The sequence below is a fragment of the Diceros bicornis genome, unplaced genomic scaffold (assembly GCF_020826845.1).
Source record: "Diceros bicornis minor isolate mBicDic1 unplaced genomic scaffold, mDicBic1.mat.cur scaffold_97_ctg1, whole genome shotgun sequence".
NCBI classification, from domain to species: domain Eukaryota; kingdom Metazoa; phylum Chordata; class Mammalia; order Perissodactyla; family Rhinocerotidae; genus Diceros; species Diceros bicornis.
Window position 1 is genome coordinate 97,503 of NW_026691866.1, and position 25,335 is coordinate 122,837.

General features: G+C 36.5%; 1 long non-coding RNA gene across 1 annotated transcript; it reads right to left on the minus strand.

Moving 5' to 3' along the window:
* Nucleotides 1-888: 888 nt before the first annotated feature.
* On the minus strand, nucleotides 889-24,240 carry LOC131403946 (uncharacterized). Its single transcript, XR_009219658.1, has 5 exons — nucleotides 24,124-24,240; nucleotides 14,857-14,920; nucleotides 5,775-5,870; nucleotides 4,342-4,539; nucleotides 889-935 (listed from the first exon to the last, which is right to left on the minus strand). It is a non-coding gene; the product is annotated as an uncharacterized LOC131403946 (long non-coding RNA).
* Between the last annotated feature and the right edge of the window lie 1,095 nt (nucleotides 24,241-25,335).

Genomic DNA, 25,335 nt, shown 5'->3' on the forward strand with positions numbered 1-25,335 from the left:
AGCCATGACGACCTAAATTCGTCTCCATCCTTGTATTGCCTAATGAACTCCTTTTATAAAAACAAATTTATTATAGCAAATTAATAAATTATTCTTTCTAATTCATTCAAGATCTCATTCATTTTTTTCAATTTAAATAAACTGTTCTGTTTAAAAAGCAATCATTTACGCTTTTCAAAGGAATGTGAAGGAAATATCAGGAGGAAGAATTTCTTGAAAAACAAGCCAACTATACCGTCTGTGGTCTGATGAAGCACTGGAGTCAGAAGGTCCTGATATTCCTTTACTTGGTTGGGATTTTGCCTCTAAAAACTCCTAAAACGTAAAATACAAAATCCAACAGCATCTGAGCTCAATAAGCACCACAGAAATTTTACCTTAGGAAAATCTATTAGCCCAGTTATAATTATTTTGGTAATTTTCTACATAAATGATAAAAATAAAATTGAAAAAGGTAATGCAAACGTGCATGATATTTTTTCAGGAAATTGATTTTAGAAGGTCATGTTAGCATTTAGAATCGAAAACAGAATTTTAATTGAAATATCTCTATTTATATGTGTAAATATTATAGATATTCACAATGTTACGAATTATGGTATTCGTGATTTCTATTCATAAAAAAACTTCTTTGCAAATATGAAAATATGTTTGCATCATTTTTTAAATAAAGTATTTCTTTAATTCTTTAAATTCTTTTACAGAAAATGATTTAATATTCACTCAGAAAGCAGAAGAGTAGCGTACAAAAATGCAGAGCAGTTAACATCACTGTGTGCAGTCTATTTTGCTAGCTGAAAGGAGTCATATTTCATTTTTCTCTTCTTTAAACCACTTACATCCTATAGCTTAAATTTCAGGAGGAAAGCTCACTTACCATCAACCATCATGTAAAGGAAAAATATGGGAAATTCACATTCAATGCCATCAAATAGCTAAAACAAAAATAAAATATTAAAAATTTCACTAAATTAATTAGAAAATTATATTAATTAGAATAATTATAGTTAGGATGTACATAAAAGATTCATTTATAGTAATAACAAAATTGGACTGATTTATAAGTAGTTTCATTGTTCTTTTTTAAAAATTTTTCTCAGAACTCTTATTATTCAAACGCTCATTCATTTAATCCATCACACATAGTAGTCATTCATTCAATAAGCATTTGCGAAGTACTCAGTAATGCCTGGCACCAACTAGACAGAGGGCTGTGAAGACAAAAAGACAGAGAAGCTGCCCTCAAGAGCTCACAGCCTAGGGGAGAGGCAGGCATGTAAACGAACAACTGTAGCACCCGATGAAATCTATATACGTGATATACCAGAAACACAGGGAATGAAAGACCCAAGTCTGCCTAGGGGGTCAGGGAAGGGTTTATAGGAAAAGAGATGCTTCAGCTAATGCTTGATGGATTTCTCCAGGGAGATGAGCTAAGGGAACTCCACACAGAGAAACAAAAGTATAAACTACAGATGCATGGAAGCACAAAGTTTCTTAAAGAAACTACCAGCAATTCAGTATTTCTGGAACAAGCAGGGAAGAAATAGTGAAAGCTGAAGCCCAACAGGTGGGCCAGGCCAGCCAGATCAAGAAGAGCCTGGCAGGTCACGCTAAGAGACTAAGACTTTGATCTGGAAGCGACACAGAACCACTGTTGAATACTGAGCAGGATCAGATTTATTCATTAGATTTACTTGCTAGATGGACAGCAGGCAGTGTTGAAGAGAGTTTTAGGGCAAGAAATGAGACCAATTGGAAGGCTGCTGGGAATAATCCAAAGAGAAAAGATGATAGCCTAAACCAAGGTTTTTCCGCTTCAGCATTTATTGACATTTTGGGCAAAATAATTCTTGGTTGTAAGGGCTATCCTGTGCATTGCAGGATGTTGGTAGAATCCCTGGCCTCTACCTCCAGATGCCAGTAGCACCCACCAAGTGGTGACAATGAAAAAATGTCTGCAGATATTGTCAAATGTCCCCTGGGGAGCAAAACTGTTCTTGGTTATGAACCACTAGCCTAAACCAAGGAGTTAATAGAGAGGAAGGTTAAATCTGTCAGCCTTGGTGAGTGACAATGAGGGGTGAGTGAGAGTGAAGTGCCTAGGATGACTCTCAGGTTTGCGACCTGGGCAGAAGAGCGGGAGACGCACATAAGCAGACTGCAGGGCATCCAAGGGAGGACGTCCAGAAGGCAGGTGGATACATGGTAGGGCACTCCTGGGGAGAAGTATGAGTTAGGGATAGAGACACTAAAGTTAACAGTGATAGCTATGATTGCATGAATAGCAGAAGAGTAAGGATGGAACCCAGGAGAAGAGTAATATTTAAGAGGTGGAAGAAGAGGAACCTGCAGAGGAGACTAACAAAGACAGTGAGAGAAGTAAGCAGAGTGAGGAAGAGAATGGGGTCACAGAAAACGTTCCAAGTAAGAGAACTCAGTTAAGACACCCAAATGCCAAGGAAATAAGTGAAATAAGGCCAGAAAAGCATCACTATGACCCAGTGACCTAAACTGACTGAAGCCAGCACAGCTACCGGAAGTACTGGGAAGAGGAGCAGGGTTATAAGGTGAAGGAGTGAGTAGAGACAAACGAGGTACTACACCTAGAATGGACCATGCTTTTCAGAAGTGTAGCCACAAAGAGAGAGGCGATGGGAGGCAGACAGGGGTGAGTGGTGAGGGAGAGTTTTCTGTTTGTTTTTTTAATGATGAACTTCATTGTGTTTATGTGAAGAAAAAGAAGCTGATTTGAGTTGGGGAAGCAAAACAGCGGAAAGGAAGAAGTGGGGAAGATGCGGAGACAAAAAGAAAGAGATCAAAACAGACACCTATCTATCAGGGAAGAAGACAAATGATACAGCAAGAATCCTAGGAAGTAAAAGAGAACAGGATGGGGTGTACATATGGAGGGTTAGCCTTAGAATGAAGAACAGACAGCAACTTCTGGGAGACAAGAGATATGGAGGTAAGTATGGATGAAGGATAGACGCAGTGGAGGAGGCCAAACAGAAATGTAAGGCTAACAAGTAGAAAGTGAGAAGTCAAGTCTGGGAACTTGAGTACAAATGGAAAAAATTTTGAAAAGCTTATAAGAGGAGTCCCTGGCAGGGTCACATAGCAGAACTAACAAGCAGTGAAAGCAATGATGAGAACTGAACCAAGATGGATGTCCTAAATCCGGGGTGGCATCTATCCACACTGCTGTGGCCTTTCTCAGTGGTGCTCAGCAACAGGTGGGAAATAGAGAGAGCCTGCTGGACTGATCCAAACTTGAAGGTATGCAGGGTGGTAGTTACAGGGGGTCCAGTTCAAATGTAAGTGCTGTAAATCAGCACAGGAAAGGTATTAAATAGAAAAGAAACATCTCAAGGTGTTTAAGAGATAAACGGATCTTTTGGCCCAATCTAACAGACTGCTGTAAGGTTTCAAAGATGTACACAATACAATGGCTCCTAATGCTCCCAAATGATAGTCAATTGTGAAATTAAATAAAATGATAAATAGTGTGTCTCGCTGTTCTGCAAAACTAAGTGTATACTAAATTTTAAAAGAGTATTTAATTGTCAAACAAATTACAAGGTACCATGCTGCCTGGACATTTTTTATATACAGATTCATGGGATTTTCCCTATCTTCAGTGAATGAGTCAAAATTATGACAATGCTTACAAAAATAATTTTCACTCTACCCCACTAATTGTATTCAGCAATGTGGAGGCACACTTACCATTTTGGGGGGTGTTATAGTTTTCTGGACAGCTTAAAAACACCTAGTATAAATCTAGATATAGTGGTACATATGTATATTTGAAATAGAAAATTTTTTAAAACTAATTATTTAGAGGACTATATTTCAAAGGGAAGTGTCTAAGTGAAACAAAAAAAAAGAGCATTTGCTTAACAGATTGAAAATTGGATCACAAATAGATATTTTCTATTACATGAGACAAATGGTATGAAACAGGCAGGCAGAGTTCTGAAAGTGTGAAAGAAGAATTATTCACCCGATGAATCAATATGGCTCCATATGAGCAAATGGGCTTCACTGGTGGTAAGAGCTAACACTTATCAAGTGCTTACGATGTGCGAAGCACCAATCTAAGCATTTTTATATATACTAACTCATTTAATCCTCACAAGAACCTCAATAATAGGACCAATAATAGTAGGTACTATTATTTTACCAATGAAGAATATTAACACAGAGAGGTTAATTAACATGCCCAAGGCCAGACAGCTAGTAAGTAGCAGAGCCAGAAGTCAAACCCAAGAAGTCTGACTCCTCAATCGGTGCTTTTGACCACTCTGTTATGCTCTGATATAGAATAGTTTTTGATACCTTCATTTCAGCTGGTTTGTAGTAGCGTCTGTTGGGATCTTCCAGTGATGTTCTATATCCATCTCTCAAGAAACGTTTAAATCCATATTTTCCTTTTAATTTTCTAACCACTTTATCAAGTGTCTGGCTAAACAGAACTTCATCATCCAGGGCAAATGCAGGATAAGTGATGCAGGGGAGCAGGGCAGCATCTGTGTTCTGGCAGCAATTAAAAAAAGAAGGGACTGTAAGTGCCTGCAGTGATATGATCAACACAGCCCAAGGAGAAGCATGGAGATGAAAAGCCGATAAAAATAAGTCAATAAATAAGGAATAGATAATAAAAGGTAAATAAATAAGAAATAAGTCAAGAATAAGTCAATAAAAGTCTTTAACTGACAGTGAGATTGCTGTGCTGCAAGGGACACACAGACGCTTATATGGTATGGTTTAGTGAAGCTTACAGAGGAGATGAAACTTTATTCACCAATAAGGAGTATTTTCAAGGTTCAAAACTGGACTCAAACTTTAAGATATTAATTAAGGCAGTGTGTAAAAATTTAACACCAATAACTAATCATTAAAACTTAGTTTCTCATAACAATTTTTTGGTATCAGTGAAAAACACAAAACAATCTAAATGTCCAACAATTAGATAAGTAAATTAGCAGCCATTAAAGTTTATATTGTAGAAACATTTATTGATCTGGAAACATGTCCATTCATAGAACCAGATTATCAAATATTATGAACAATATTCTCCCAGTATTATAAAATGAAAAGTATATATGTATATAAAAATATATAAAAACATATAAACACAAATGTTGTCACCCTAAGATTATAACTGAGTGGTGGAATAACGAGTGGATATTATATTATTATTATTCGCTTATTTGTGGGTTTTGTTTTTCTTTTATCATAATCCTGCATTACTTCTATAAAACAGTTATTTTTAAATAATTAAATTATTCCATTTTGAGTGTTTTCTAAGAATAGAGCCATAAATAACCCCTATAAAAATCCACAATTGCGTACTATAGGCATATAAAAGTTTATCAGCCAAAAAAAATTGTGACTCGAATGAGAGAAAAGAAGCATGAAAAATAATTTTATTCAAAAGGAATATAAATTATGAAAAATATTTTTCTAATATTCTGTGACAAAAAAATTCATTTTGGTATAATGTTGCTACTCCCTCCTGAAAAAATAAAAGGTCTACTTTTCTCCTGTTCTACAAAAGACTCGAAAGACAAAGCAGCTGTGTCCACAGCTCTGCTCACTTCCTGAACAAGACCTCCACAGACCAGGCAAGTGAGAGGCAACGTCTATTCTCTCTTCTCTTCTCTGCTGGCAACCTCTAACATTCTGGAACACATTCTTAGAAAAGTAAACAAAATTACATAACAATCATAAACGATAGCTCTTATTAATTTATTATAAAAATATCTCACATGAGATCTTGATTCTCTGGGTAAGAGTGAGCACAAAGTTTGCCTATTGCGATTGTGAGCATCGAGATCCACAAATATAACCGACCAAGAACAGCCCTGGAACAAGAAAGAGAAAAACATTTCCTAAATTAAGAAAAAACGACTTGTAGAACATTGGGCATTTTGACTGTAAGAAATTTCACAAAAACACTAACACTGGTTGCATTGAGAGTGGCATTACAGAAGATTTTAATTTTCTTTTTTTATACTTTCAGCACTTCCCAAATTTCTTGCAATAAACATTCATTTTATAATCATAAAAAATGTTATTTTTACATTTCCCTATTTCTCCTCAGTCTTCTTATAAATCAAAATGTATTGATTGTAAGATACCTAATCAATTAAGGATATTCATGTTAATAAAAATACAAATAGTTTACTCACATTTTTGACAAGGAATAAAACAAGAACCAATTTGAGTTCACAAAATCTGAATTGTACAGTCCTAATAAAGAATGTTGATTATATGATCAAACTAAGCAAATTTAGATACAATCTAGAATTATAGATATAAAAACTACTTGATTAAAATATAGAGACAGGAGAATCTCAAATAATAAAAATGCAAATAAAAGCTAATATTCACTGTGTGTCAGGCACTGTGCTTTATGCTTCACATGGATTATCTCATTTAATCCCCATATATAGAGGATTATTATCCCCATTTTACTGAAAAAGATGCTAAATCTTAGTTTAATAGAGCACGGGTTCAAAATCAAGTCTCTAACACAGAAGCCCACACCTTAACCACTAAGTTATACAATTTCCCACAATAAAAAATATCTTTCAAGTAAGAGCCAAAAAACTTGAACAAAAAGACAGGTGTAACAAAAAATGTCAATTGGTCTGCTAACCAAGTTAAAAAAAATTTAATATTTAGCCATTAGTGCTTTCCGTATTTATGAGCATAGCCATAAGTAAACATAGCTTTGTTCTTTTACTGGGGAGCTAAACATTTTGAAAACACAGAGAATGAAACTGGAATACAAATACAGCTTCCATTATAAGAGAATACTCAGAAAAACACATGGGGAAGGGAAGAAGAGAACTATCATTCTAATTCTCACCAACTTCAAAGACGCATTCACTCTGAAACTAAAATACCTCAAATCAATCACCTAGACTGAAACTCAATGTCTAGTGGTACTAGGCCCTACCTCCAAATATCAGACTCACTATATGTACATTTTTCCTGTTAACCCACGTACATACATGAGTATTAGCTCATAAAATAGAATGATTTCTCAGGCCGGCCCGGTGGTGGAAGTGGTTAAGCGCGCACGCTCCGCTGCGGCAGCATGGGGTTCGTCGGTTCGGATCCTGGGCGCGCACCAACACACCGCTTGGCAAGCCATGTTGTGGCGGCGTCCCATATAAAGTGGAGGAAGACGGGCACAGATGTTAACCCAGGGCCAGTCTTCCTCAGCAAAAAAAGAGGAGGATTGGCAGATGTTAGCACAGGGCTGATCTTCCTCACCAAAAAAAAAAAAATAGAATGATTTCTCATTCATAATATCATTTCTTAAATCTGTTTTAACTCTGACGAGTAAATTAATAAATGAAGAAGAAATGAGTGAGGCTGTCATTCTACAACCAGATTAACACTAAACTGTCCTTTCTATTATTTGAAATTCCCTAGTTTTCATATCCACTGACAAAATTGAATTCAACAAAGCTTCATGCGGTATCTGCCACTGTCAGAGTGATGTGTTCTCTGCTTTGAGGAAAACAAGATAGAACTTGACCTCTGCTCTCAAGGAGCTGACCCAGGTGATATTCAGTCCTAACCAGATGAATATTAAACAAAACAAAAAGACTGCACATGGCAGGCAATACATGACGATGTACCAAGATATGGGCCTATGTACCAAGTGAGTGGCTTAGATGAGAGAATAATAATGATAATAAATCTCTAAAGGTAACATAAAAAAAACAAAATAGGGAACCTGGGATACTTCATGGAGAAGGCAAGGACCAACGCTAGGATCTGAATTTTTGTGGGAAGGGGAGCAGGCAGGGTAGTTAGAACAAACAGCAGAGAAATGAATAGGTATGAGATGTTGGGAGCCTGTGAATACACAAAATAACAGGACTTATAATTTATCTTTAGGCTCATAATTAATAAAGTTAATTGCATGCCAAATCAGTCTGCCTTGAACTGAATTTTTAAAAGATAAAATCTAACTAGTGTAATTTATAAATAATGAAGTGAAATAGCAAATTTGGCAATTCTTGCCATTATCTGATTAATATAAACAAGCCAATTTCTATTTTCTGGCCACGAATAAATGGTTTATTTATCTAAATTCATCAAAGTATTTGTTCAGGTTTCTTCCTCTGCCAGCCTCTAAGAAATATGCACAAAGGGAAAAATAATTTCATAATATTACTGGATTTTAACAGTGAGAGCAAATGCTAGTTAACTATATTGTGTGGCTGTCCTCTTAAAAAATATACCATGCTTAGGCATAGGGCCAAGATTCACAGGAAGATAAAATTCACCATAAAATTCACCTAAGACCATGGGCACCTATTCCTCTTCAGAAGCAAATTTTTAAGAAAGTCATCAAGGAGACCCTACTTATGGAATTAATTATCACCAACTTTAAATCATCAGACACATTAATTTTATGCCTGCAAATTTCAAAGGAAGTTTGATATGTCTGCATTGCTTTGAATGCTCTGCATAACATGAGCAATTTCTCTAGTCATTACCTTTTAGATTCTGGCCTCAGCTCATTTGTCAGTATTGTGATTTCTCCAATCAAAACCAGGAATATGAAAGGATGTTTTATATGTATATGTCACTCCAAAGTATCTGATTAACACTGTATATTTTATTTTCATCTTCCATTTCCTGAAATTATCACAACTCTACCATCATATCCTGACTCCATCTACAGAGCATATTTTAAGACTGATAGCTCAAACTGTATTCCCAAACTGAGTTTCTATGACTACTTTCTAGTAAATACACTAGAAGATGATTCAACCTAACCACTGTCATGGGGACTTGAGTTCCAATGGTGGGGAAGAGCTGCACTGAACCATCTACCTCAGACTCCATGACTGCAACAAACACTTTTGAGATGGTACCTAAAGCCAAGGGTGACATCTATGACCATAAGACACTGCTGATCTCTTTAGTCTCAATTCAAAGGGAAATGATTTGAAGGATTGTCTGGGCCTTTCTTTACCCCATCAATCACTTCTCTGAACCTGAGCTAATAGGCTTGCTGCCACATAGCATCAAAGCATAAAACAAGATGAACCCACTCAGTGTATCTACTACACATGATTTCTGTTCTTCTGAATGCAAAATCATACCACAGAACTACCATCAGGAGACTTTCTTCCCTAGTTCAGCATTAAGCTGTTCTTGAGCTCCGTGGCAGAGCCTGGAGAGCAGGATTCTTACAGAAAGGATATTTACTGATGGGAATTACCCCTCTGCATCATGGCTGTGGTGGCAATGGGCATGTAAATAGTCAACTTTTACTTACTGGCCCAACAGTAGCTTCCAGCAGCCCCTCTCACAAGCCATGCTTCTCTTTTCTACAGAAGATTCTACTCACATGCGTTAAAAGAACTTTCCAACTACAGAGCGAGGTGAACCTGAGTAGTAATTCTTAGGGTTTCAGAAAGGGGAGAGCTGAGACTCAGACCCAGGAACCACAAAACTGTTGCTTAGCATGTCTATGACATTTGCTGAGTGTGAATTATAATTTATTTAAAAATTATTATTTAAATAGTGTCAAATATCACTTAAATATTATATATGTCACTATATTTATAGAGAACATATTTGAAAGTATGATGAAATATGTGATTCTCATATTGATGAGTATGTTTCTAAATGCTCCAAATTAGCCTTTATTATAAACTTATCACTAAAGACATTAGGCCATTTTATCACATTTTCTTCTTAGATATTTTCTGCCAAAGAAAAATAACTTGCTTTCACAGGGAAGATTTAAATGATAAGGTTTTTTCCTTGAATAATAAGACAAGTCTGACATTTTAAAAAAAAGAAGAAAGGAAGTGTAAGAACACATAATAACCATTATCAAAGCTAAAAGCTTATTCCACCCAACAATTTTCCATAAAAATAAAAATTAACATTTATCTTATCTCATACACTGAAGCACAAAAAGGGCAAAAGGCAAGCCTTTCACGCTGTTTGCCAAGTGGATGTCTCATTCAGAAGTTCAACAATTAAGAAGAAAATAATGTGGTCAAAAGGTAAAAACTTCCAGTTATAAAATAAATAACTCATGGGGACGTGATATACAGCATGGTGACTACAGTTAACAATACTGTACCGCATATTTGAAAGTTGCTAGGAGAGTTGATCTTAAAAGTTCTCACCACAAGAAAAATAAATTTGTAACTACGTGTGGGTTTGGATGTTAACTAGACTTATTATGGTGATCATTTCATAATATATACAAATACTGAATCACTATGTTGTACACCTGAAACTAATATGTTGATTACACCTCAATAAAAAAATTAAATTTTTTAAAAAAGAAGAAAATGGCTTAAAAGTTTTCAAAAGCAAATGCACAGTTCTCACCTCTAAAGGTAGAAAGCATTCAAGATTTAAGATTTCCTGTACTAATAGTTGATATTCCAGATTCATTACCAAGTGGCTTTGGTTTAATTCCTGTTCTGCCTCTTTGTTGCATGACCAGTGAAAAGCCACCTCAACTCTGTGACCACTCATTTTGAGAGAAGGGCCCTTCCAGCTCCAAAGATCTAAGATTGTCTGAGTTGCGATCAATAGGTGTACTTTTTCAAAGCTCTAAATTAATTTAGTTAAAGACACATGATCAGGTCTTCTAAAACACTACATCAACAGTTTTTGGAAATAGCTGAGAATATTCATCTGATCTGAAATCCCTCAAATCTTGAGGAGGTTTCTATAGGTTTTCATTTGAATAAAAACATTTCTTTGTTACATCAGTTCTTTTCCCAGCCACTGACTTCTAATTAGACCACAGCCCATTGAAGGACATGGAGCAATATGATAAAATGATTAAACACTGAAAAGATCATATGCACTCTTAAATGTGCTACTATTTAGCAGGTATATTTTTAACTTTGCTGTAGAGGTGGGAATTTTAACATTAACAAAGTCAGGTTTCTGTAATTCTCCACATCAGAAACAAAAATGAAAGGGAATTGGTAAAACTAGGATACTGTTTGATATTATCCAAAAAAAAGGAACATGGAGAGCTCCACTTGCAACATGTGACATCTATGTGGCTAAAGGAATAAGACATTATTTGTCTATATTTCCATCCAAAATACTCAACGAATAGTCAACTCGGCAAACATTTGGCACACAGCTCTGCTGGGAATGGACGTGAGCTAACCAAGGTCAATATTAACTCTGCTTAGAGCAGTCGTTCTCATCCTTGGCTGAACATTACAATTCCTGGGCAGTTGGAAACATCTCAAGGCCAAGGTCTCCCCCTAGACCAATTAAATCAGAATCTCCAGGGGTAGAGCCCAGCAATCAGTATTGCAAATAATTCCACTGTGCAGCCAAGACTGAGACATTATGGCTGAGGAACAATTCTAGCAGTATATTTATAACTCAGAATCAGAAAGTATAGTAGAGCAATTCAGTGCTTTTAGAGTTATGGCTAAGAGATCTATGAAAGCTTCCTGGGAAAAGTAGGCTGAAGACAGAGCCCTGAAACATGGGTAGTTAGGAAAGGTAGCATGTATACGTGTGGGCTTCTATGTAGGTGGAGGCATATATGTAGTATATATACCAGACACATAAGCAACATACACTAAGACTCAGGGACATCAAAGGAGATGGCACGATTGCAAAAAAGAGCTGACCAATACCTTATAATGTCCAACCTAGACACAAAACTCCATTCAGCACACTACTTGGTATGCCATGGAAGGCAGAAGAGCAAGACCTGTATCTTTCCAGACTGCTGCTGTAACACTATTGATTTAGTCCATGACTCCTCTAAGTCTCCTTGAAATACTCTCTAGAAGCTTTTCAGTCCAATCTCTTCATTTCCGTTCTTTAACATTACCAGTACTTCATTAACAATAACAAGAGATAATATTTATTGAGGGTTTAATCTTTGCCAAGCACTATACTAAGCTTTTTATTTGCATGAAAACCTTCTGAGTTAGGTCCTAGTATCATTATCTCTATTTTTTTAGTTGAGGAAGCCGAGACAGGTAAACAACTAGCCAATGTCACAGAACTCACTAGTGGGAGTACAGAGCATACAGTGAGTCTCCTGACTCCAAATACAATGCCATTCTTTTTTTTTTAATTGAGGTATAATTGACGTATAACATTATATTAGATTCAGGTGTACAACATAATGACTCAATATTTGTATATACTGCAATATGATCACCACAATAAGTCTAGTTAACATCCATCACCGTACATAGTTACAAAAATTTTCTTTCTTGTGAAGAGAACTTTTAAGATCTACTCTTAGCAATTTTCGAATATGCAATACAGTATTATTAACTATAGTCACCATGATACACATTACATCCCCATGACTTATGTTATAACTGGAAGTTTGTGCCTTTTGACCCCCTTCTCCTATTTCACCCACCCTCCACCCCCGACCTCTGGCATCCACCAATCTGTTCTCTGTATATATGTGCTTGGTGTTTTGTTGTTTTAGATTCCACATATAAGTGAGATCATATGCTATTTGTCTTTCTCTGTCTGACTTATTTCACTTAGCATAACGCCCTCAAGGTTCATCTATGTTGTCACAAATGTCAAGATTTCATTCTTTTTCATAGCTAAATAATGTTCCATTGTATAGTCATGCATCACTTGATGATGGGGATATGTTCTGAGAAATGTGCTGTTAGGCACACTGTATGCTGTTCATCATTGTGTGACTATCACAGAGTGTACTTACACAAACCTAGATTGTATAGCCTACTACACACCTATGCTACATGGTACTAATCTTATGGGACCACCATCATATATGCAGTCCATTGTTGACCAAAACATCGCAATGCGCCACATGATTGTATATATATTTACCACATTTTCTTTATCCATTCATCCATCGATGGACACTTAGGTTGTTTCCATATCTTGGCCATCGTAAATAATGCTACAATGCCATACCTTTATGCCATGTTTATGCCTTTATACCTTTATGCCATACTCCTTCCTTCCTTCCCACCTACCTATCTATCTAATATACCTATATACATACACAAACACAAACACAGACATACACACACACATATACACACACAAATTCATACATACACACGTACACACTAATTTAAATGAATGTACTGAGAGTGAGGCAAGGGTGAAAAGGAAATGAGAAGTACTGAAGGATACATGTGGGACTTCCATGAGTATGTTGACTCTTCCAGTGAGAAAGAAATGTTGACATAAGCCAAGAGATCAGTGCCAGAGGCACCAAGAATCTCCAGGAGAGGCATAATATTAATAATCATGATTTCGATAGGCTCACACCCCTCAAACCCCCATGAGCTCTGATCTCTCCATTTCTCCAGCCAGAGGTCTTGAGAGAGGAGGAAGAGTGTGGGAAGTGGGCGATTTAGTCTTGGGCACCCAAAATAAGGTGCTGCTCCCCTCTTCCCAATCCGTTCATGTCTATGTTCATTCTTCATTCTTCATGTCCTGGATGTAAGCAGAGTCCATCCTCCAAGAGGAAGTTAGAGTGAGAAGAGAAGTGAGTTTGTGGATGTAGGGAGTGAAAGAGAGGCAGTTGTACTATAACACTTCAACTTAAAACTTTCTTAAATTCAAGACTTCGGGTACATAGTATTACAATTGCCATAACAAAAACCATGTTACCTTTTGCATATCTGCATAACTTTCTAAAATGTATTTTTACTGACTCGGCATTTTAATTGGTTGTTGTTTTTAGTGCCATCAAGTCCGTTCCGACCCCTAGTGACCCTGTGTACCAAAGAGCAGAACCCCGCCTGGTCTTTTTGCTCCATCCTCTCACCTTCTGGTGCTGTATCAGATAATGCTCCAATGCTATTCATAGGGTTTTCATGGCCAATTTTTTCAGAAATGTGTGGTCATGTCCTTCTTCCTAGTCTGCCTTGGTCTGGAAGCTTCCCTGAAACCTGTCCACCACGGGTGACCCTGCTGGTATTTGACATACCAGTGGCATAGCTTTCAGCATCACAGCAACACATGGCTGCCACAGTATAACAACCAACAGATGGGTGGTGAGGTTCCCTGACCAGGAAACGAACTCAGACCACAGCAACGAGAGTGCTGAATCTTAACCACTAGACCACCAAGCATTTTAATAACTTAAGGTTAATTATAATATCAGCTGGAAACCGCCTTTGCCCTCCCATCTTAAGAATCTTTACAAAAATTGCTAAAGACAATTAGCCTAGTTCTTGATCCAGAGTAATAACCTGTATTCCTACATTTTATTCCCTTTCATTGACAACTCAATCCACGGTCACTTGATTGGGTGCAGAAACTTGTTAAAGATCTTGTTTTAAGAAAATTTAAGGCAACCCTTAGGATTTCTCTTTTATCCCGAAGAAAATGAGATTTAGACATATAATTACAGCCAGTTGAGGGTTAAGCTAGGATTAAAATTTCCAATTCTTTGGCTGCACATATTACACAAATTCCCCTCTACATAAGATTTACATTAAGTTGAAACCAACATGAGAACTAATATGGAAAATATATGATATATAAGGCTAGGAATATTTAAAACTGTGAAAGCTCAACAAGAGACCTGAGGAAAAAGCTAGGGAACAAAGACAATGAGAATTCTTTATGAAGAGATTTTTTTTTTTTTCTAATTAAGCAATGTTTTTTAGTTAGAAAACTAAAATTTAACCGGCAAATCATATTCAAAGGAAAGTCTGTTCAACCATGGTCTGCCACATAAATTTCAGACATTCTCTGATCATAAGGAACAACTTGGTTAATGAATGGCCAAATTAATTAAAAACATAATTCAAATAAACAATCACAGTTTATTGTTACTATTGCTGTTTTTTTTACCTGGTTGCCAAAGAGGTTGAATCCATTAATTGCTTCTAGAGCTGCTTTTGCTAAGCCAACAGAGCTAAAAGAGAAAAGGAAATACTTTATAACTCTAATATATCTGGCTACAAAATAAGAACCATTATCTGATGAATATTCACAAGTAAGTTTCTTTATTAAAACTTAGAACAACTTCTGTAGGAAGAATAATGTCTAAGAGATCGCAGTCTGACATTTCACTATTTTAATTTCTCTTTTTTATAGTTAGTGATCTTCTGGGAAAAATATTTCTAAGTTCACCTTGATCTAGGCAAATGGTCATACTATTGATGGGAGTAGTTTTAATTCCAGTATCATTTATATTCACTAACTCAAGAAAAAAAAAGATGAACTTTAGAGGAAGGTATATTATAATATGTGCACAGTAATAACAAGGCTGCGCATCATTAGCTCAGATCAATGTAAAAGAGCTTTTCTGATATCAACTCTGAGCCTTAAAAAAAGTTCTTGCACATCATACACTTACCACGGAGTGGGGTTTAATATACCCATTCAAATACTCTTTGCTTAGAGTCCAATAAAATAGGCATTACTTTATGCTCACAAAACAACTGATCATCATACCTCTCATTTTTTGCTATATTGTTCTGTTTATAATAAAATACGTACTCCTTTGCCCTCTCAAATGCCACATACAATAGTGCTGGAAAATGGGAAGACAAATTTCATTAAAAATATGACTGTCATCTTATAAATAACATTTAAATATTTTAGATCTAATATCCAGTTTATTTTACTTATTGCATTTTTTCTGTTTTTATTAAAAGCAAATGCATATGCTATTAATATCATTTAAAATTAATGATCAGTCATCATTTCAGCATTTCTCTAAAGGAGTGATTATCAAAGTGTGGTCCCCAGAGCAGTAGCATTATCTGGGAACTTGTTAGAAATGCCAATTCTCACTCCTCTCCAGGAGTGGGGCCCAACAATCAGTGTTAAAAAGCCCCCCAGGGGGTTAAATGCACTTTAAATTTGAGAACCACTGTTCTAAGCTATTCGAATCATCATTATCTACATTTTCAATGGGTTGTTTACATGAAATGTTCTCAAGTATGCATTACTTTTAATACAGGATAGTAAATAGGTGGGAAACCTTTTAAAATACATGGATGGGGAAGTGGAGTAGACATAAGTTTCCCTATTTCTCTCACTAAGTACAACAAAAAACCCTGGACATCACATAACAAAAATAAAAAGCCTCAGAAAGATGGAAAGGCAGACTGGCTAGGAGCCTTAGGATTCTAGGAACAACACTTGGTAAGTTCCCTGAGTTTCCTTTTTGCCTCCAATATACCAGACTTAGAGCTAAAGAAGCCAAAAACCAGGAAATGCCAGTAGGTGTATTAAAAAAAGCCCCAACAAAAGCCTGCTCTCTCTAGCTAAAGGACCAGGAAAAGGATAGCCTAGCAAAACACAATAGACAACAACCACTCAAAATTTAGACAGTTTAAAATTTAGAGAAGAACCACTCAAGAAAAGAAAACTGTGGCCCTACCCCCACTCACTCCTGTAAAGGCTAGTGGGGAACCTAGACTTCTACATTGAGTCTATAATAAGGAACTGCACCCAACCTGCAACCCTCTCAGCTGCCGTGTGGTGTCAGAGAAGTCCAAGAAGGAAGCCAAGACTTTCATTACCAATGAGTGTTAAGAAGTCTCCCCCCTCACACTTCAGCGTCAGTGGAGAACACACGGAAAGCCTAGACTTCCACACCTGCTTGCCAGTAATGAGGTGAACCTACCCTTCCTGCTGGGATGGCATCAGAGGAGGTCCAATGGAGAGTCAGTACTTTCACTAATGCCCAGCTGCAAAGAGGCCATATCCTCTCCCTGTTCCATAAGTAGAGGCCAACTGGGAATGAGTAATGAGGCACTCCTATCCTTCCTAGCCAAGGAGGTATCAGTGGAGGCCTACTGGGGAACTAGGCATCCCAACTGGACCCAGCAACAATGAAGAGTCTCCATCTTGGATATCAAAGAAAAACCTAGACTTACATTCCTACCCAGTAGTAATGAGGTGATGACCCTGCCCCCTTCCCCTGGCAGAGTGGTGCCAAAAAAATATAGCTAAAATAGAAAGTTAAAATAAGATTCAGGGTGTTACAACATAATACTCAAAATGTCCACATTTCAATCAAAAATCACTGATCATGTCTAGAACCAGACCCAGCCAAACTGAATGAAAAAGGACAATCAATAGATGCTAACACTGAGACGAAAGCAATGTTAAAATTATCTAACAAAGATTTTAAAACAGCCATAATAAAAATTCTTCAATGAGCAATTATAAATATGATTGAAACAAGTGAAAAGATAGAAAGCCTCAGCTAAGAAACAGAAAAGTGTAAACAAAGTTTTTACAAGTGAAAAATTACAATAATAAAAATTAAAAGCTCAGTGGACAGGATCAATGGCAGAATGGGGGAGAAAGGGGAAACAATAACCAAATTGGAAGATAAAACAATAGAAATTATCCAATCAGAACAAAAGAGAAAAAAATTGACTAGAAAAAAAAAACGAAGAGAGCTTCAGGGACCTTTGGGGCTATAACAAAAGATCTAACATTCATGTCATTGGACTCCCTCAAGGAGAGAAGAAAAAGGGCAGAGCTAAAAAAAAAAGTACTTGAAATAATGGCAGACAACTTCCCAATTTGCAAGAAACAAAAAGCTACAGATTCAAGCAGCGAGTGAAACTCAATCAGAATAAAATAAATATACCCATGCTAGGCACATCAAAACTTTTGAAAACTAAAGACAAAGAAAAAATCTTTAAAGTAGCCATGGACAACATTTTACCTATAGGGGAAAAACAACGGAATGACAATGAATTGCTTACCAAAAACCATGAAGGCTAAAAGGATGTGGCGCAAGTGTTTTCAAGCATTGAAACAGAAGAACTGTCAACCCAGAATCTTATACCAGTAAATATATCCTATTTGTTTATTTATTTACACAAGACATTCCCAGATGAAAGAAAAATAAGAAATCTGTCACCAGTAGATCTACCCTAAAAGTATGACTAAAGTAAATTCTCAAAACAAAATGATTGCAAGCAACCAACCAACCAATCAACCTTGGAACAATCAAAAAGGAAGAAAAAATATAGTAAGCAAAAATATGGGTACACACGATAGGCTTTTCTTCTCCTCTTGAGTTTTATAAATTATGTTTGACAATTACAGCAACAGTTGTAACACTGTGGGTTCTAAATGCATGTGGGAAAAATATTTATGATAACTATAATATAAATGGGGGAGCGTAACAAGACATAAATGGAGGTAAGACTTCTATATTTGCCTCCAGTGGGTGAAATAATGACCGCGGTACACTCAGTTTATATATATAATGTAATACCTAGAGCAATCGCTAAAAAGCTATACAAAAAGATACCTTCAAAATCATTACAGATAAATCAATATGCAATTCTAAAAAATGCTGAAGAACCCACAGGAAGGTAGGAAAAAGAAAACAGAGAAATGACAAGGCCTAGAACCTGAAGGAATAAAGTCCAAGCGAAAAATATGTGCCAGTTTAAAACATGTCTGCAAATTCTTTGACAGTCTTCCCATCAAGAGGTGGACTCTTATTCCCCTCACTAGAATATGGCCTGGTCTTACTGACTCTAACAAATAGAATGTGGTGGAAGTTATACTGCATGACCTCTAAAGCTAGGTCATAAAAGGCAATACAGCCCCCACCTGGCCCTCTCTTTTGTGACGCTGGACCTTGGAACCCAGCCACCATGTTGTGAGGAAGTCTATATGAAAAAACTTCATATAAGTCTTGTGGCAGACAGCTCCTGCCAAGGTTCCAGTCAACATTCCGATACCTGAGTGAGGAAGCCATCAAGCTGACTCCAACCCCACCCACAACTGACGGAAAATGCATAAAAGACCCTGAGCAGGAACCACCTAGCTTAGCCCAGCAACCCTCAGAACTATGAGAGTTAATACTAATAAAATATTGTTGTTGTTTTATGCCTCTAATTTGGGGGTAGTTTATTGGCAACAATAGGTAACCAGAAAAGAACCTAAGTCAGGTTCCTAATTCTATCACGTACCCAGAATAAGTAGGCCAATCATACTCAGCCTTGCATGCTCCAAATGGAAACCAAATAGTACCTGCATAAGAATTCTAGACTCCTGGAACCTAAGGGTTAGGAGAGCCCCTAGGGGTCATCTATTCTGACAGTTCATGCAAAAACATCCATCGTCAACTGGTGTTCTTGCTTAAGAATGTGTTCCTGATGTCCTAGGAGTTCCCTTATAGTCCCCAACGCACAAACATTTACATGCATTTAACTGAGTAATACCAGAAAACCTCCACTTACAGTGTGACGTACATGTGTTATGAAGACTGTTTGTAGTATTTTGAGAAGCGAGAATAAATAAATTATTCAAAAGGCAAATATCCAAAAGAAATACTGCACTGGAGGAGATACACGATGTAGCTAACTCAAGGTTTTGTCTTTAACAAGACAGCTAAAGGATGAATTTTGAAATTGTCTTCTAAATAAAGCATTACAAAAAAAAACAAACACTGTACCTGGACTAGAGTAAATGTGGAACTCTTTCTCTTTTAACTTTCTTTCCCAATGCAATTGGTTAAATAATTGGACTTAACTGAAATTCACAAATATGTTACTTTATTATCCACTGGTTATTTAAATCTCTGGCTACAGCAAGCTATTTAGAAACTCAAACATACTCCTAATGTGATCTTACATTTTACTGTCAAATATAATACATACTGTTGTAAGAGTTAAAAATATTTTACTAGCACAAGACATTCTCAGAAAATTAAATTACTCTATAATTAGTTATTGAATATATTAATATTAGGTGAATACTACCAGTAGAACATTCACCAATCTGGTCTTGAAAAGTGTTACCTCAACATTCATTTAACAGGGCTAAAATGAAGAGATGTTCGCTTGGGAGATAGTTTGTAATAAAAGTGGTTTGTTGCATATTTCAAAGCTTTTCTAGAAAAGATGATGGGTTTGGACTCAGTGATTGACAACCCACCACAGAATCCAAAAAATTCATTGACAAGCATGAGAACTAAATTCACATCCTCCTGCTCATTAACACTATGCTTTAGTTCCCTGAGCCACCCAATCATATCCCCTGAAACAGCAAGAACTTGACAGGACTATAGTTTTAATGGGTGCTGATGAATTGTTCAGTACAGCAAAAATACATAAAATGAAGCAGAACGGAGGGATAGTTGCTTCTATCATAGTTCAATGACTGGAACATCAAAAATGATTTAAGAAGATTAAGTAGTTACTTTAAATAACAAGCACTGTGTGGAATAAAATGGTCACTAAAAACATCTTAAACTGAGTAAAGTGGTGATATGATGGTTACTTATCTGATATTTTAGTGATGGCTTTCTTTATTGGAAAAGCCAAGCGAATAGAACATAAAACCATGAAAAAAAAAAAAAACTGAAAAATCAGATCTAAATTTCTAAATTCTCTTTGCTTCTACAGTCTTCTTTGTACCGCAAATATTAGATTTAACAAAGTAAAAAAGGAAATTATGCTATTAAATAGAAAGTTCTATTTAGGAGTTAATGTTTCAAAAACTTTTCTTTCTATTTGGGCAGATATCCACATTACTAAGTTATTAAGTACAATTTTCCTTTTTCTTCCCAACAGCCAAAAAATTCAAAGTTAGTCTTGGTGAAGGTTCAATTCACATCTTATAGATGACTCATCTCTTCTCCAAAACAAAGAATTTTGGTTTAAAGGTAGTCCCAAGGTGTAGGAATATCCTCACATAAATGAGGAAGGGGAAATATAAAGATTAAAATACTTTAATTCAACTTGGAGCAGCTGAGAAGACTACTTGGATACGTAATTCTGGGGGTTAAGAATTAGTGCTACAATAAATAGGTACCAAAAAGATATATGGAGGAAAATGTAATTAAATCAAATAATATAGGATTTTAAAATACATAGGCATTTGTTAGAGACTGAACAAGAGAAAAGAGGAGAATTAGCTGACACAGTTCCAGACACCCTGGGAGAAACTGAAAGGAGCATGTCACTTGAGGAAAGTCAAGTCAACAGAAAAACCAGGAAAGCAGGGAACACTTGCTTAGGAAACATTTCAAGAAAATCATAGTGAGCCTAGAGCAATGGATCCTTTTCCTAAAGCCCTGAAAAGGGTGAGGCAGCTGCTAGAATGCGGTTCAGATAAATGTAAAGAGATCACCTTTCAGAAAAAAATTCTAGGGTTTATCTAAGAAATACTAAATAATTCAAAAACTTGGACTAAAAGGGATACCAGCAAACCTGGGGCTGAAAAGGGCAGATCAGGAAGGGTCTGATCAAAGCATTAAGCTGAATCAAGCTGTACTGATTACTAAACAAAGATATACTTGAAACTTATAACAGTTTCACCAAGAGCATATACCCTACTGTTCTTTCAAACTTTAGAAAAACTTTTTAAGACTTGAAAATACAACGTGAAAGAGCAGAAACAACTTTGGACTTGGAGGCCAATCACCTGGAATCCAGTTCTGATTCTACTACTTACTGGGGTGTATCATTTAAAGGCAGGGTCGGGGGGAGATCGCTAAACCTTCTAAACCTTAGTTTCTTCCCGTATAAAAGGCAATAATGTTCCCTGCCCGACCTAAATAAAATATATTCTGTAACTGGACAGTGCCACAGATTGCAATTATTAAAGGACCACTGAGAATGGATGCTGAAAAGGGAGGCTCTGACTTCAGAATACTATGTGTGCGTTTTGGGGGCCTAGGGGTGGTAACCTTCTTTGATCAAGTTGCAGCTTAGAAGGGATGTGCCCAGTGTGACAAGGGAAGAAAGGAACATTCACCAAGCCAGTTGCTTTGGCCAAGGCCCTAGTGAGCACCAAGGCAACAGTCAGATTGTGCTCTGTCTCTTCTCTGACTCCTGCTAAGGAGGACCATATAGTACACAGCTAGAGGGAGAACGGCAAAGAAAGCCAGAAGGCAAAAAGGGTGGTGTGGGTACTTACAGCAAGAGTTACTGTAGACTACTTCAGGCTGTCTGAAATGAGGAGGACAGCTTAAGGAGATAACAGGGTATTGCACTAAGCAGTAAAGATCAGATCCAACCAGGCACAGACAGTTCTGGGATGTCTTACAGCAGCAACAGGCTAAGCAGCAGCTCCACATTCCACTACCCAGGCCTGAGCACAGAAAGATACTGGCCTCCCACGACTACCGCTATCGCTGCGTCCGTCAGTGCCAAGTCCGCCTGCAGTGTCAAAATAGACCCTTTTGGCACCAGAGGTGACACATCCAAGAAGGCTTGTGGAGATCTGAGGTCAGACACATTTGAAAAAAATGTTTAGAATTCTTATGGAGAATTGTAAAGTGTTATACCATAGAAAATTAAAAGATCAATGTTAAATGTATAAAACCCATCATCCAAACCTAATGGCAAACTTCATTACCCATCCATTTGAATAGAATTGGCCTGCTACAATTAAGATTAATTTTGCATGCAAAAGGTAGCAAAGAACATCATATAATGATCTTCCAAGCCTTGAAATACAATCCTTAATGGTTCAATTAAAGATTAGCACCTTAGTTACAAGAAAACAAGTTGGAGCCTGTTTTTTCACTAGAAACCTTCCAACACCTTCACTTTCTAGGATGGTATCTTTCACCCAAGGTTCTTTCTGAGTTTACTACACTTTTTATAAACAGAAAAAATGCTACTCCAAATATTTTATACTGAAAATAATGTCAGTGGGATAACATTGGCATGTATCAAACGGTTATTAAAACGCAGATAAAAGGTCTGATAAATCATAAATGCTAGAAAGGTAAATTTTTAAAAATCACCTTTTCTAATCAAATCCACTTTCTTTCTTGTAATTTGATAATCTGGAAAATGTTGAGAACTTAATTTGGATTATGGCTGAAATATAACATTATCTTCCTATTTTTAATATTTGCCAGAATTTGTTTAATGTCTGAACTGAACTTTCCCACAAATTATTTCTCCACTTCACTGACTTCTTCACTGATTGTTACTATTCTGCTGTGCACTATAAAAATGCCTCATATGAATCATAAAACTTACAGAAAAATGTTTGTATTTTAGTTAACCCAGAGTTAACTGAAGTCCTTTTTGTTTCAATCTTTGTTATTAAAATATTCTTAAATGTGTGAGTACACTTGTATTCTAGTGCTCACTTATGCCAGGTATTCAAATGCTTTACATATATATTAACTCAATCATTATAACAACTTTATAAAGTAGAAACTATTATTATCTTCATTTTATAGATGAAGAAACTGAGGCATGGAGATGATACACAGCTAGAGATCTGGAGCCAGTTTCTATATCTTAGTTTATATCTTATATTGGCTTAGTTTTCTGTGTGATTAGTTCTTCTACCCAAAAAAATATACAGCTGTGGATTCCTCTTAACCAGTGTTTCTTAAACTGTTTCTCTACTTCAAGTCTCAATGATGTAAACTGACCTATAGTTAATCACCTTTAAATTCTTAAATCTTTTAGTGTGAAATGGATAGGACTCATTGAGCTACACTTTTTAGTTAAAAGATGACCTCCTGGGCAAAAATTTACAACATCTGAAAGGTGCAATCAGTCATTAAAGCTATTTCCCTCACCCTAAAGAGTAAAGGAAATTCACAAACTACTAACATAAGTTATCAACTATTCTTGTTTATTCAAACCCCCTAAACCACAGCTCAAGATGGTGACCACACCTCTCAGAGAAAACAATGAATGTTAAGTTTTATATGAAGAGTATAAGTATCTCTGATTAGGACAAAAATCAGCTCTATAACATGGAAGGGAATTTTACATGCAATGTATATACATAGGTGTTTGGCAATTTTAATTTCCTTGATCTTTCAAAGAGTGTCATTGTAAAGAGGAAAAAGAAAATGACTTGGCTGAGCAGCAAGGCCAAGCCGTGGACTGGAGGCTGATATGCATGTACCAACACCACGGGAGGCTGGGAAAGACACCCTGCTCCTTTCCTGCATCTGTTTATCGGCACTGAGAGCAGACTCTTCTGGTTTAATTTTAAGTGAATTTCATCTGCATCACATAGAAAAAAAAAAAAAGAGATGAAATTAACATAGAAACCACAGTTCCCATCTAATACTTTTGATTTTTATTCATATTCAAATTCCACACATTTAAATTAAAAAAAAAAAACCCTTAGAAATAAACAAATTACCTCGAATGTAGCTCTGTGCTGCCATTATTATATTTGCTTCCTCTTTCCCAGACACCAAAATCAGGCACACGGTAAACTCTTTCTACACAAAATACAAGGTTTTGAATAAAAGAGACCTAAAAGAAACGAAATAAAACATAAGGACACATGCAGTAACAGGATCTTTCGATACTGATAAGAACAATTAGATACCGTTTGAAAACCAAATACATACTTGCCTACTAGCACTTTTTTACCATGTTGAAACTCTTGTGATTATTACATTACTATTAATATTCTGCTATACCCGGCTTTTCAAATATAAAGCTTAAAATGAGAACCTAATATTATACCGTACAGATACAGAATTTAAATCCTATCAATGCTCCAACGATAATTCTTCAATGATACACTTATTACTGTTCATGACTACTGTGCATCTTAAGAATTAAGAAAAACATAAAGCACTCTTTTATACTAGATAATAATATTTGGAATCTAAAATAGCCATATGAAATGTTAAATAAGCCTAAAACTTGAGAGATAAAAAGGTATTTCTCAGTTCTGCAACGAGCCAGTCCCATGTTGAATAAACCAGGAGTCTTGGGTCTATTACTCCTGGAATCTAATTTTCCTCCTGCCTTTTCGACAGCTATAGGTACCCATTCTTATAAACTCAAAACTTGCACTTGGAGGTAGGCTCCAACCAACAGGTCAGGAGTCACAGCTTCCGTGTAAGGATTTCAAATATTTGATGAAGTTTACACTCTCAGAAGTAACTACGGAAAGCAAAGATTACGGTCAGTTCTTATTTAATAAAACTTTAGTCATTTTAATAAAGGCAATATCTTAAGTGGGCTATGGTCCTGATTATAGGGTTTTTAATTTAGTCATCATGTTTGGTTCAATAAGACAAACTGAATATGTGCATCGAGCCTAGCCTTCATCTCAAGATCCCTCTCAAGTGGCAATATATATTCCCAACTGCCACCCTACACACACATAATTAATATAATGTATATACCTTCAGAATGACAGAATAATAACACTGAAAACCAAGGTAAGGTCCCACCAGTAGACCAGAAACTTTGAGAAATTACAGGAAGACAGAAAGCAGTAGGAAGGAATTGATCAAGAAATCAGAGCAGGAGCCGGCCTGGTGGCGTAGTGGTTAGGTGCGCGCGCTCCGCTGCGGCCGCCCGGGGTTTGCGGGTTTGGATCCCAGGCGCGCAC